This window comes from Aphis gossypii, chromosome 1, assembly GCF_020184175.1.
Source record: "Aphis gossypii isolate Hap1 chromosome 1, ASM2018417v2, whole genome shotgun sequence".
NCBI lineage: Eukaryota > Metazoa > Arthropoda > Insecta > Hemiptera > Aphididae > Aphis > Aphis gossypii.
In genome coordinates, this window is record NC_065530.1 from 19,713,402 (window position 1) to 19,727,675 (window position 14,274).

At 25.8% G+C, this 14,274-nt stretch overlaps 1 long non-coding RNA gene across 1 annotated transcript; it reads left to right on the plus strand.

The window, feature by feature from the left end:
* The first annotated feature begins 4,268 nt into the window (after window positions 1–4,268).
* On the plus strand, window positions 4,269–6,206 carry LOC126555926 (uncharacterized). The gene is made up of 2 exons (XR_007607018.1): window positions 4,269–4,413; window positions 6,010–6,206. It is a non-coding gene; the product is annotated as an uncharacterized LOC126555926 (long non-coding RNA).
* Window positions 6,207–14,274: the final 8,068 nt, after the last annotated feature.

Below are 14,274 nucleotides of genomic sequence, written 5' to 3' on the forward strand. Positions count from 1 at the left end.
TGTACGAGTAGTGATGTTATATTGTAAGACAATATTCCGCGATAATAAAATTTCCATTTAAGAAATTTACATAAAAATGTCGTTACAACAAATTTTAATGACTTTTTTTGTTAACGTATTGTTGTATTTTGTTAATTTATGATTAATATTAAAAATAAAGGGTATATATTATACTTATAATATTATAATTTAATGTTTAATAGTTACATTGAATAGGTAATACTTTTAATAGGTATATTATATTTTATATTGAGATCGAGCTTATAAGGATTATTTTAGATTATAATATTTATTATAAATATAAGGTTGTACTTATTTAAAATGAAAAGTTAAACTACATATTATTAAATAACTACATTTTCTCTCAGAAATTAAATATTTGAAAAATTTAACAAAACTGCAGCATACAAGTCATAAATGACTTAACATTATATAATGAATTAAACCAATTAAGGACTTGTTTTACTACGTGTGTTATACATTTTTTTTTTTTTTTTTGGATGTCTGAATACGCTTTTCATAAAAGAATACATTTTTCGGTCTAAAATATCAAGAGAGGTTTCTGCTTTCTGTATAGTAGCAAATTGGATCTAATTTATTAGGTTAGTAAGTTAGATAAAGGTAAAATGTAATATGATGTAAAGAAACTGCAGGAAGTCCGGAAAGGTATATTCATCTATTTTTATAATACATATTTATTGAGTTTTAAAAACGAATTGCAGATATAATAAATAGTTTTTTTTATATATATTCCAAAAATACACAACTATTAGGTGAATAAATTCATGTATACAACACATTATCATCATAATATTTTTATTTCTTTTGATTTTTAAAGATTTAACGGATTAAATAATATATTATATACATTATACATAATATTATAATAATATAGAATATTATGTCAAATATTTTCACATTAATAATGGTTATAGCTTTATAAGCAAACTTTCCAGGAATAAATAATATAAATAATAATAAAAGTATTAAATAATTTAAATTATCCATAGAAAAATATGGCCAAACCTACAAATATCCAACAACAAAAATAGTTTAAAATTAATAGCCAAAAGTTATCCATACGGTTTTAAATATATAGTAGGCAATTTATTATTTGATAATAGGAATTATTTTACGTTGCATAGAAATTCATATCTATGACTTATACGATATATACATTGTAAGTGTATATACGAATTTTGCATTTTATAACATCATGATACAATTATTGTTATTATAAACGAGATTATTTTATCGTGTTGATTATAAGACGCATAAATTCAATATCTGAAATAACACTTAAGATAAAACGAAATACGACCTGGAAAACCAGCACATTAATAAATACAATCGAAAACATCGTGCCTTATTGACTATTATCCTATAAAGTCAGATTACGCACACCGTCGCATTTCTATTTTAAATGTTGAAATTAACTAAGGTTACTTAATATTGTTGAATAAAAATAAATTATGTTTACACAATTCAATTTTAGGTTTTAAATTTATTGGCGTTGGACAAAACTTGATTCGTTGACTCGGCGCTCAAAATATAAACTATTAAAATCGTTTAATATTATTATTGATGTAATATAAGTTGATTTAAGTTAATTGTATGTTATTTGCTCCTTATTGATTTACCTACCTTTTTTTTTTTTTTCGGTTTAAACCGACGATCGGGAGGGGACTGCTTTCGCATTACTTCCTCCCAAATTGATTTACCTACCTATACTATACAATAGGTATAAGAATGTAAAAATTTCATACAATATATAAACAAATAAATATAATTTACTGCAGTAACATATACATAATTTTGAGGTATAGTCATAATACTTATAAGTTATAACCTAACTAGTACCTAATACCTACTTATGCTAAATTGTTGTTCATTATTTTTTTTTTGTCTAGACTAGACTTTAGACAAAAAAAATAGAGAAAATATGTGGTTAGTATATAATATGGTCTAAACTTCTGGCCATTTCAATAACAATTTCAAAACTGAATTTTATGTGTGACGATTTTATGATGACTTTTTCAAATAAGATTATTTTTACGTAGACTCATTATTATACGAAAAGTTTTAAGTAGCCATTAAACAATATATCTTAGATATATTATGAAGCCTATTTACTTATCTGGTGTATAAACGTTATAAATAAGTAATGTAGAAATTTTGTCACCTAAGGTATATGGGAATCAAAGAACGCACCCGTATTCTAATAACGTATAAAAAGAGCTTTATTGTGCTGAAAAACATTTGGGGAAATTATTCGGTGAATGTCACCTTATAAAACCTAGTACACAAAGCGCTTTGCAAACAATAAAATGTGAGGTCGAAAATCCAATGTAGAGACACAGAGAAAGCCCAAACCCTTAGATTTCGAGAAGGAAGAACAGTCAAGGGTAGTAATCAAAATTTTTAGTGAATTTAATCAAAATATTAGGGAGAATTAAATAGCCATCCAGAGACCATATATGATAGCATAAACCACTTTAGTATCATCAGTGAACGGTAAAACATAACACGGAGTAATTCGATTAATTTGTAAACAAACGGTGTTAATGAAAACATTACAAAATAGGGGACCTAAGTGGTTACTTTGAGGAATGCCAGATAGAACTCAAAACTGGTCAGAGGTTTTACCAAATAGATTAATGAACTTGATACTTTAAATTAAAATACTTGTGCACAAAGGAACTTAAGTTGATGACACTAATTACTGATAAGCGACCAAGAAAAATAAACGTATCTATTGGTCCTATGAAAGAGTCAACAAAATTAACCTCTCAACATGTTTAAATAAAATCAACTTGAATATTTTACACATAGGTAAGAATGGAAGAATAGAAATTGGTCGGTAATTAGAAATATCTGCTAGATTTCTAAATTTTAAAATTGGAGTAACGAAGCCACAATTCCAGAGAGAGAAAAAGACTATCCTTCAGCAAGTGATTTATTAAAATAATAAACTAAGTAAGCGGCTACAACTAAATAAAAGAAGCGTTGCTACTCTATCTATTTGACGACTTTGAGTATTGAAATGTCATTACTTTCAATCTGCTTGTTGCAATAAATTAAATGTTAAAACATTCTTTTAAAAAAAAATTAAATAAAAATTAACCTATAAATGCAATACTTAACTTACTACCTATCCTCTTAAAAATATATTTTTCTTTAGTTTATAGTTATTTATAAATACAACTCAAGTACAACTTCATGTTATAAATTGCCTGCTAAGTCATTGTATTTAATTCTCAAGTTACTTATATGATAGTTTTTACATTATCCATCTATTAATCTATTATACAATTATTATTTATTATTATTAATGTATATACTTATTTATACATTGGAGCATTGGGCGTTATCTAAGATTCCGGGTAATTTATTAAATTCTTTGTTTTCTACAATATTCATAATTTATACATAACGCAAATTATAATATGTGTGATATTTAACCGACATTTTAAAGTTTTCACAATATCCAATAATCATAGGAGATCTGCATTTAAAACGCACTTGAGTAGGTATTGAATTGCGTGGTGCAATCTCGTGGCTTACAGGACGAGAGCCCTTCAATGTATACCCTTAACTATATACAATTGTTTATACCTCATCCTTATGTGTTTCGCCTATATGATATAGCAGCAAAGCTTAAGTCACAAAGCTTGAATTGGATAAAAAAAATTAATTGCTTATTCTATATATATATAAATATATAATATATATTCTATGGCTTAAAAATCATTTACACATAATCGGACAGTATTATGTAAAAAATACTTCTTTCCACTTACGCAAAAAGCTACTAATCACAAAGTACAAAAAAGTGTCGTTTGTTATAAATTTATAATCTACAAATGTATTCACAGAATTTACGATTAAATTGCAACAATAGTTAATGTACTTATACTTTGGTACGTATTTATATTTTATAATTTGTTAATATAATTTAAACTTAACTGTAGTATTGTAGTATTATATTATATAAACTTCGATCAACTTTAATAAAATATAATGAATCACGTAGAATTAAAAGTTATTATAAATATTATATTATATAATAGTTTGCATGACGATGTTAAATTGATTATTGAATTCAATACAATGAACAATTAAACAATAAATATTAACTTACACTTTGTTTAATCACAGTTGTGGAATATTTATATTGTATGTATTTAATTTATATAGATACATTTTGTATATTATGAACAGTGAACGGTGCACAGATAAAAAGAAACAAGTTAAAGATAAAAATCACTATAGGTATATAATTCAGGAAATAAAAAATATATATATATCTCATTTCTGTATTGATTCTAAAAGCTTTTTTATTTTTCATAGACAATATAAGATGAGAAAAAATACAAAAATCAAATATTTTGATAATAAAAACTACGTAGATGGGTAATTATTTATATATTTCTCCTAAAAGGTGTAATATAGTAATTTAATAGGAAATAGCTAAGTTGACATTTTTTAACTTTTTCCCTGTATAGGAACCTATAATAGATAATGATAAATATCGTTGTACAAACAATAGTATATTATGTATAGTGTATGCCTATTATACATTGATATGTTGATCATTTTAAAATATATGTTTTGGAAAAAATGATATGTCATTATTTTTTACTTAAAAACTTTTGGAAAACTGATTTTGGTATTTTGACTTAATACTTGATTTTATAATATAATATGGAATTTATTCATAAAATATTCCTTACATTTAATTGAAAATTGTATTTTTCATGTTCTAATAAACCTTTAAACTCGTTTTCCCGAAAATTACAATAATGTACATATCAGCTTCTGCTATCATACTACAGATATATAATATTACTATAAGCAAGATTTTTATAGTAAATAGTATAATTTTAGTTTTAATATTTTAAAAATAATATGTAATTATTAGAAAAATAGATCAAAGATAAATTAAAAGTTTAAATATAATATTAGGTATTTATAGATATTTTATTTATTGATATAATACGAAGTGATTAATATTGAATGTAATTTATAATTTCTGTATTACTAGGTGTATCATTAAAGAATAAAGGTGTTAAAAACACAATTATAATCCCATAATACGATACTGCTACAACGTATGCAGTTTATACCCGATCAATATATTATACACGGTACACCATAGAAATATAGACCATATAAGTCCTTAGAATCGAGACATTCCATTAATTTATATAGTTTGTAAATACTAAATTGTAAGGAAGGTCATAGAGGTCATAAAAAGATGGTGGATCGAGAATAATTTTCTTTTATAGACTTCGATAGTTGGAGAAATAGGCATATAATTTTGAAAATAGCTGTATTAAGAGTTAGGACAAAGCTATGGCCTGTGTTATTCGTTAAAAGAGCCTGACTGTATATAATATATATATATTTTTTTTTTGTTATTATTCATTATTGTTAAATATTGTACTATTACGATTAAATAAGAATTTATTTATTTATTTCTCTCTTCTCTACAATACGATGAACAATTAATTGTAAATAATATATTTGTTTCATTGTACGCCTGTATCCGTAATTATATATTGTTTAATATAATAATATTATCTGTTAACTACCTATTATAGTCTTATAATTACAACATAAGTTATACACAGTTGATATTCTCCAATATTGAATATAATAATATGTAGGTGCCTACTATAGCTCATGCCAAGTGAATAACAATAATTAAAGATAAGACCATTGTTCTGGACCGTAACGAGTTCAGTAATTTTTTTAAATTAACCTAGTTTTATCAAAACACATTGAAAACTAATTGAAAACCATTGGTTTATATTACTATAACTATTTAATTGTTTTTATTTGGTAGTAATTTTCACGTCCCGCTCGCCGCTCATACGTTAAATTTATAGTTGCATTCCAGCATGGTGCATATACTGCACACAGGCATGTATATGAAACATATTAACATATTTACGATTTAAATATCCATATATTATGATAAATTTATTTTAGTAAAATATGCTGCAGATTGTATTGTTAACTGCGTATATCATCAATAATTCAGCAATTCGCATGTTCGCAACTTGCAGCCAGTGTTGCAGACCATGAATTATTGTATGTAGGAAGGCTACGGTCACCAGAAAATATACAAAATAGGTGAAAAAACACATCGTATTTGTACCTAATAAAATGATTATTTTAATTATACACATATTTCCAATGTATATATATATATATGTGTGTCTTTTAAACACATTAGGTACTTGTGTATTTAGATTATTTATATTATGTATTGTTATGAGAATAAAAATAAAAACCCGTTTAACAGTTTAAGACATGAACTAATATATACTTCATGTATATTGTATATATGTTTATGGTTTAAGATGTACATTAGACATAGCATACTTAAATACCTTTTACACTTTGAGTAAGTACGCAAGATAAACATAGCGTCATAGGTATTGACGTTATTTTTTAAATTTAGATGGTGGTTAATGGAAAATAAATAATTGTGGAGTACCTATTTGTTCATAAAAGGTACCTATATTGTGCTCAACAAAAAACATTATAATATATATAAGTTGCTAATATACAATACAAGCAGAGTATTCTTTTATCTATCTATATATCTATCCTGAATTATTTAACAGTAAATGGAATGTATTCTTATGTGTGATATAATTACCTATCTATATGCATACACTATTTAAATTTTAAGTACACTATATTATATAGTATAATATAAAACTTGCTTACGTTTATGTACTCTAATTACAATTTATTTCTAATATTGTGATGGTGTGAAAAATGTAAAATAAAAACCTACTTGAAATCGTCGTAACTCATAATAATTGTTTGAATACATTAAAAATAAAGTACACCTCCTAAACGGCTATTTATTTTAAACTATAATCGTAATTTTCATAAATATAACAATATTATACGACCAACAAACATAAGAATATACAGTATATAGGTATAAAATATAAATATATTCATAGTATTCGTATTTTTTAAAATCATTTTCTAAAGGATAAATATTATCGCCTAGCGCGTATTAATGACAATGAAATAATTGAAAAAAAAATGTTGAAACAATATCAATTTATATTAAACGGCTGACGCGACTGCTATGCATAAATGAATACAATAACAATATATTTTTACATTATAATTCATAAACATCGAATGTCGTTAAATATTCCACATTTGTATCTAATCCATATTAGACTTGAACACGATATCCTGGATTAACATGAATATTAGGTATATACATTTATAGGTAAGTATCTATCCGTATGCGATATACCTATATATATTATTATACGAATAAGTAATAACTATTTTAATTTTGTGTAAACATATATTATACACACACATACACACACGTATACAATAGGTTTAAACATTAAACTTATAATGTATAAAGTCTCGATATTCGATATAAAATTAAATTCCTAGATTATAGATATACCATAACATAATATTATATTATAATTTATAACATATTTATCGGAAACATTGAATTATTGATGACTGTATGATGTTACACAGTTTTTTAATCAAATCAAATTATTCGTTTTTTACAGTAAGTATAAAATATAAATATTTCAATTTTATTGATGAATCGGAATTCATTTAAATAGGATTTTATTTTACCACTGCCACTATGTATTAATTTACATAATGATATAATTATATTATACAAATTTGTACCTACTCTTTATACCTACGTCCTACATGCAGTAGATAGCTGTTTTTTATTTATCTGATTCTTAAATTTAAAGTATATGAAATAGGTAGGTACCTAATTATTAAACCTATTCAAACACATTATTGAGTTTGACACTAACTATACATAATCTCTATCTGAATTTGAGTAATTTTTTAAATATTATACTTAAATTAGGTACTTTTTAAAAGTATTCTATACAACACTGTCTAAACGTAGGTATATATGTTGATTAAAATTTAAGTTAATTTAGCTATTATATGAATAGGTCTCAATATGTATTTTACAATATAAGTATATAACCTTTATTATTTATTACAGTAGGTACTTCTATAATTTTTATAAAACGATCATTTTATAGCACTTCACATAGGACAGGACCCAGCTATACGATGTGACATACATGATTAATGTATAAACCATTTCCACGAAAACGTCTAAAACTATAAACCAAAATACTGAAAACCGCTAGGTTGGTGACTATTTAATTTCAGGAGTATAAAAAGTACTTGCCGATGTACAAATATTTACTAAAAATGTTTTAAATGTTAATATAAGTGAATTGACCTATATGGCTTTATAAAACATAAAAGTAACAACATTGTGTCATTGTGTGTGTTTAATTTGTTTAAAGTGTTTTTCTGATATTAAATACAATATGCCAAAATATTACACACTACATACAGTTCAAAAATATTCATAATTCGAAATTAAAATAAATATAAATATCGAAAAAACAGTGACAAATTACAACAAAACGCAGATAATGTTATAACTTTAAAGACGTTGAATAATAGATCAATTCACTCTTAAATATTTAAAATCGTCAAAACTAAACGTGAACAGCTAAACGTAATTTAGTGAGATAACATATAAGAGTGTAATGATGTATTTTTAATAAGTATTTTTGATGATTTTGGATCACCCATTGGCCATCATGAGAAAAACAGAACATAACATAATATGCGATGTTCCAGTTGTCAGATTCTGTTGAATTCGAGTTAGATTAGGATAAAACTTGAAATTAAGTTATATGTACACAACTATGTCATCACATCAGCTGCAGCGTCATGTTAGATTGAAAGTAGAATAACTGAATAACACTCGAAAATCGAATCAAAAACAAAAATTATGTACGACAGCATTGTCTAGTGGCTAAGATGGGCAGCAGTCACGGAAAGTTTCTAAGTGAACAAGTTAAAAAGTTACAAGCGAAGAATATAGATGGCACTTTCCTTATCTTCCGGATACGTTGTTGTAATAAATTGTATACATTATTATTTATTATAAATTGCAGTCGTAAACATCGCTGATTAAAATTATAATACCATCACTACTCATCAGCCCATCGGAAGCTTGAAAAGAGGTAACAATATGTTAAAGTTAAAGTTTACGACGTCATTAGCACTTTTACACTCAGCTAGTCTGACCCATGCAAATCACTCCATTCCAAATTTAATCACCGTATGTCCTTATCCAAATATATTCAACTTCTTAAATATATAATATACAAGCAAGCCTTTTAAAAATATATTTACTTGATTAAATAATAACATTAAATGAGTAGTAGGTAGTTACAGGGAAAGAAAAAATAAGTTGATATACTGTATATAATGTATACGGAGTTGGTAAATTGTGTCCCTCAAAAATGGTCATAGTTATACACTGTGTAAATAGCGGCCCGAGTATATTTTATACACACGTAAATTGCGGCTCGGGTATATTTGTAATGTACGTAAATTGCGGCCGGGATATCCCGATTTCTGGTCGGCAGGTTATATTATCTTTAATATTGATCGCTAAGGATATCACTTGATGCTCACTTAAATAATATTAATAGCCACCAGTGTGCATTTGATCGAAATATTTTGCACGAGTTTTTACATTGGTCTACAGTATTTACAGTATTTGGTAAATTAGTATTTGTATTTTTTTTAAATTTAATAATGAAGTTATGAAAAGTTAAAAATATAAATCATATTTCCGCCCTTGTGAGATTTTTTAGTATTTTTACTAAATAATTTTAAGTGGAAAAAAAATATATAAAATGATATAAAATTATCAATGTAACTATGCAAACTCCAAAGTAAGTATACCGTAAGCTTGTGTAAACCAATCATGATCACCATGGGTTAAAAATTAAAATTAAGAATTAGGTATACAAAACTTATTCGGTTATCTTAAGTGTGACTGACATCAACTGATTTAGAAAAGAACATCTATAAATTTAAGATCCCTGCAAACGTGTCATTTTTAAGGAGTTGTGTTTAGGCAATTCTTAGGTAGATCTGTAGGTCTTTTTGATAAAACATTGATGGGATTAGCAGGGGCCTTAAATAACTAATAACATTTATGAAATTAATACTTAATTTACCTTATCTGTTTATAAATAATAATTTAATAATATCGTACGTCATCCTGATGGATATCCCGAGTATGTGATGTAATTTTTGTTTAGTTAACTGCTATAATACGATTACAATTTTAACTATTTTTATAGTGGAATTTTATTTATTTTTCAATAGCCATAATAACGATAAGATAAACAGATAATGTAATTATTAAATTATTTGGTTTGATGAAAAAGATCATTTAGATTTTATTCTTTAACTAGACCCGTACCATAATTTGCGTGGTATCCGTGTATATCTTGTTATTAAGTGTTTCTATAATTATTATTGTTTAAATATGAATAACGCTGAAATAGTAGAGTTGGTGTTAATTTATGGTGAATAACAACATAATATACGTTTAACTACTAGGAAGTATTCCGAACAATACCCAGAAAGATACCATCCACCTCAATATTATATCTTACGACTTTTATAAGGGTTAAATCAAGAAGGGAGATTTCCTGGCAGACAAATCAACCAACAAAGGCGTAGAACAATGTTTGATGAAGATACAGAATTACAGGTAAATACGAGCTAATCCACGTTCATCAATTAGGCATATTGCTCGCGAAATTGGAGTTTCATATAGTTATGTCCAATAAGTTCAAAAAAAACACAAAATGCGCCCATAAAAATTCGATTTTATCCAACATTTATGAACAGGAGATTCTACTTGTATAGATTGGAATTTATAGCTTGGTTTAGTATATTCAGTTCCATTATAATTTATAACCATTTAATTGTCAATCCTATTCTTTGGAGTGATGAATCAAAATTTACTTACAGTGGCATTATGAATAAACAAAATCATTAATGCTGTGATGACATAAACTCACACTGGTCACTTAAAACTAATTTTCAAACAGTCTGGGGTATTAATGTATGGTGTGGGTTAATTGGTGGAAAGCTTATAGGACCGTACTTTTATGATGGCGCTCTTAATGGCAGACGATATTTAAATTGTTTAACCAACGAACTACTAAGACTATTGAATGATGTTCCATTAGACACGCAAGAACATATGTTTTTCAGCAAGATGGAGCACCAGCACATCATAATGCAATTATATAGTTAGATAAAAATTAAATCAAATATTTTTGATTGGATTGGTACTAATATAGCGTGGTTCCTTGGCCGGCGCGGTCCCCAGATTTAACGCCATTGAATTTTTAAGCTATTGCATAGCTTTTATCGCAGGCGTGGTGACTGAAAATATATTTTTCGTAACGAAAAAGCGTGACCGTTACTCGTTAATTGTTACCATGGTTACCGAAAATAAAATAATAATAATAATAATCGTTATCATTTATTTATTATTTTAGTTTAATATTATTCACTGTTATCTACCAACAAAACAAATGCATTTTGTCAAATCTTGAGATATGCGGTGTTGCAGTTTCAGCGACGATATACAGTATAATAATAAAAATAATATAATAATATAATAATATTATATTATATTATTATTATTATTTTTTTTATTAAATTTTATTAACTTCTTATTTCGTGTTAATATGTAATACTGCAATAGCTTTATCGCGGCAGTCCCCGAGTGCCACTTGACTTTTTTTTTTTTTTATGGGGACATTTGAAGACAGTGGCTTACAAAGATCCACCTGTTAATCTTCAAGACTTAAAAAATAAAATACAGGCAGCGTGTCAAATTTCAAGTGAGGATCAAATCAACGCGTCAACTTCGACTGAATTTTTGAGGCGACTCGAATCATGTTTAGAACATAATGGTGGACATTTTGAACAATTCATAAGACAAATTTATTTTGTTATAATATTAGTAATACTATTACAAGCAGTTAATAACTATTTCGTTATAGGCACATCTATAATTAATACAGTTAAGGGAATAAAAAATACTGTACACTAAAAATAATGTTTAATTACTTCAAATTTATTATTTCTTAATAATAATTTTATCTGATTGTATTATCGTTATTAAAACTATTGAAAAATAAAATAAAATTCCACTATAAAAATAGTTAAAATTGTTATCAGATTATAATAGTTAACTAAACAAAAATTATAACATATAGGTACTAACCTACTAACCTAACCTATGATGCTATTACGCGTCATAAATACTCTCATATTATCTAAAGTAATTTAGCCAAAAAAACGCCACAGAAACAAGACTGTAATAACGCGTATCGCTATACTGCGGAAAAACTAAAAGATGAAATATTAAAAAAAAAGCACGTCTATATAGTATAGAAGTACTAGATAGACACTTCAAGTTGACCCGACGTGTTCTTTTAGCTTTTGGTCGACCGAGAAAATAATACAATTATAATACATGTATATTATATTTAAAAAAAAAGCACTCAATCAAAACCCGTGTAAAAGGGATGAAGGTATATATATATATATGTATAATTTTAATTTATAACACGAAAGGGAGTCAAACACTCGTACGTATAAGAGGATTTACATAAATATGTGTACTTATTAGTTATTAATTTACTATAAAATTTCAATATTGATTAACTATTACAATTTACAATATACAAGTTTCTAATTGCTAATTGTAGCTGTAATATATCTAATCAAGCATTTTGTAATTTAGTACATGAGTACATGTGATCTTTCCCTATGGACGCAATCTAAAAGAGAGTAGATCACAGAGAGTCTACCTCGTTTAAAACATATCAAACCAACGCAACATTATTAATTGCCGGGGATACAGTACCTATATTTTTAGTAATAAAATTAAAAATCTGTGTGTTGTTTTCCAACATACTAGTTGAAAGCGCTATTTTAGGCTTCAATAATAGGTACCTAGATATTAAATTTTACAATTTAAATTCCAATAATTCCATAGAACCAATATGTATATATATATAATAAATATAATATAATATATATCATATTAAATACTGACCTTTTTGAAACTGTATATTTTAAAATTATAATATCAATAAATGGCTACTTGAGGCACTAGATCTTACCTAATTTTATAATAGGTTAATTCACTGCAATGTCAAAACTAACAGCGCATTATTGAAACTGATGAACGACAATTTCTTAAATTGTAGGTACGTGTTGGAGACAACTCAGCGTGTACGACGTTCTCTCAATGTTCATTGTTTTATGTAATTATGTACTTTCAAACTTTTAGTTGATTTTAGGTACTTTTTAACAAGTTAAAATAATCAGTTTTTTTTTTTATTTAACATTTCCTATATTATGTTTAACACTGAACAAAACAATTACAGTTAATATATATGTCATATCTACTTGATGAAATTGTCCATTTCATGAAATGGAAAGTTTTTTTTTTCACTTGATGAAAAAATTAAAAATTTCATTAAGTGGATCTTTTCACGAAATTGATACTTAAATATTTCATATCCTATAATTTTTTTTATCAAATGGTCAACCACTTAATGAAACAAAATATAATATACAATCAATGTCATTTTATTTTTACTTGTTACTTTACGACAATCGTTTTCTTATTATAATTATAATATATATAGTATACTGCCATTAGTTGTATAATAATACATAAACCATATATCACAATATTTATATTATTATATTTAACATTTTTAATTTAACCTGTACCATTTTCATATCTGTTTTCTTTTGTGTATCATCTTCATCTGATTATTGAATAGGTACTGATATTCATTTTGAAAATGAACCAAAAATTGGAGTGTCTTCTTTAAGTTTGACATTAGATTCAATTAAAAACCATCTACTGAAGAAGTATATAATATAAAATTATAATAAGATAATAATTGACTTAAAATAATTAGTAAAAATAAAATGACTATGATTCCACTCTACAAAATTTTTAATTATTTCACTAAGTGGAAAAAACCAGTTTCCAGTGTTGAAATGGACGATTTCATCAAGTGGATACAATATATTATATACTCTAATCTAATATAATTTTCATTATTATTATTATAAAAATATCACGTGGTGAATAGATATTAAAATTAATTTAATTTAATATATACAAATTTGCTGCCTGGTGTAACAATGACATTTATCATAAAAATAAATAAATGTATTGATTAATAACATAAATTATACTTTAAATCACGGTATAATATAGCTATAATATACCGTGCTTTAAATTGATAGGTGAATTCTTAAATTTAGAGATCAAAAAGGTAATATATAAATATAACTAAACTGTAC